At 36.5% G+C, this 1,077-nt stretch overlaps 1 protein-coding gene across 1 annotated transcript in view; it reads left to right on the top strand.

The window, feature by feature from the left end:
• Positions 1 to 600, top strand: part of LOC135208337 (uncharacterized) — a 3,134-nt gene extending 2,534 nt beyond the window's left edge. The window contains exon 2 of the mRNA XM_064240441.1: positions 1 to 600. This exon is cut by the window's left edge and continues 903 nt beyond it. The gene's annotated coding sequence lies outside the window, so the exon portion shown is untranslated.
• The last annotated feature ends 477 nt before the right edge of the window (positions 601 to 1,077 follow it).

Below are 1,077 nucleotides of genomic sequence, written 5' to 3'. Positions count from 1 at the left end.
TCTGAAGGTGATGGCACAAATTCGTTCTGAGGCGCTGATAGCAGTGGTCGGCCAGCCGAAGATAGATGCGTCGGGGAAATAGACACAAACAAAACAAACAAGCAAACCGTTCCTTCCTTCGAATGTGGTTCAAGTCCGCTGTTTTCTTTTCCAATCCGTGACGTCACTGTCGTTCTACCGCAGATGACACCTTCATCATCAGCCTGATACTGCCTGAGTCGTGTTTTTCGTTCCATGGCGTCATAAGTATATGCATCGTTATGCGCTCTGTTATATACCATGTCCAAAAAAACATATAAAAAAATAAAAATAAGATTAAAATAGGTAAGTGACTAACATAAATAACCCCCTTCTTCCATATCTCTTCAACTTTAATCATCAATCGTCAAGATTAACGAAATGCTGCCAATTCTTACTTAGTCCCATCCGTAGTAGAAGATAATGTTTGGTAAAGAGTCTAAACTTAGAATCAAAAGGTCAAATTCTCAGATTAAAAATTAAAATAAATTCTTCCTTAGCAGTTGGTTCTCATATTTCAATTTTAGAGTAATGTTCCTCAGTAATTTTGTTATGTAACATTAATAAAAATTTCAGTGTAAGGGTTTTTGTATCATTTCAAGAGCCAAAAATGGAAGGGGCCTGAGAGAGAGAGAGAGAGAGAGAGAGAGAGAGAGAGAGAGAGAGAGAGAGGGAGAGAAACATAATGGTCTTTGATACACATATAAGGTAAATTATTTTAAGAGGACATAACAACGATGAAGCATGAGAGAGAGAGAGTGAGAGAGAGAGAGAGAGAGAGAGAGAGAGAGAGAGAGAGAGAGAGAGAGATAAGGGGGGAGGGGAAATCTTGGTCTTTATTAATTTACTACAAAGGCATGGATGAAACTTCCTCAAAAGTTGTAACTTAATTCCTAATAAGTAATTTTCCAAAGGAAGAGTTTTCGACGACATTATTTATATAGAATCAACTACAGAGATGTATTTATACGAAAATCACATTCCCCAGCTTAATCCAATATACGATGTTTGCTTGAAATATATAAACCTTCTTATTTTACTTTATAAACAGATATCTTC

This window comes from Macrobrachium nipponense, chromosome 35 (assembly GCF_015104395.2).
Source record: "Macrobrachium nipponense isolate FS-2020 chromosome 35, ASM1510439v2, whole genome shotgun sequence".
NCBI classification, from domain to species: Eukaryota; Metazoa; Arthropoda; class Malacostraca; order Decapoda; family Palaemonidae; genus Macrobrachium; species Macrobrachium nipponense.
This window is presented reverse-complemented; position numbering and strand designations above follow the sequence as displayed.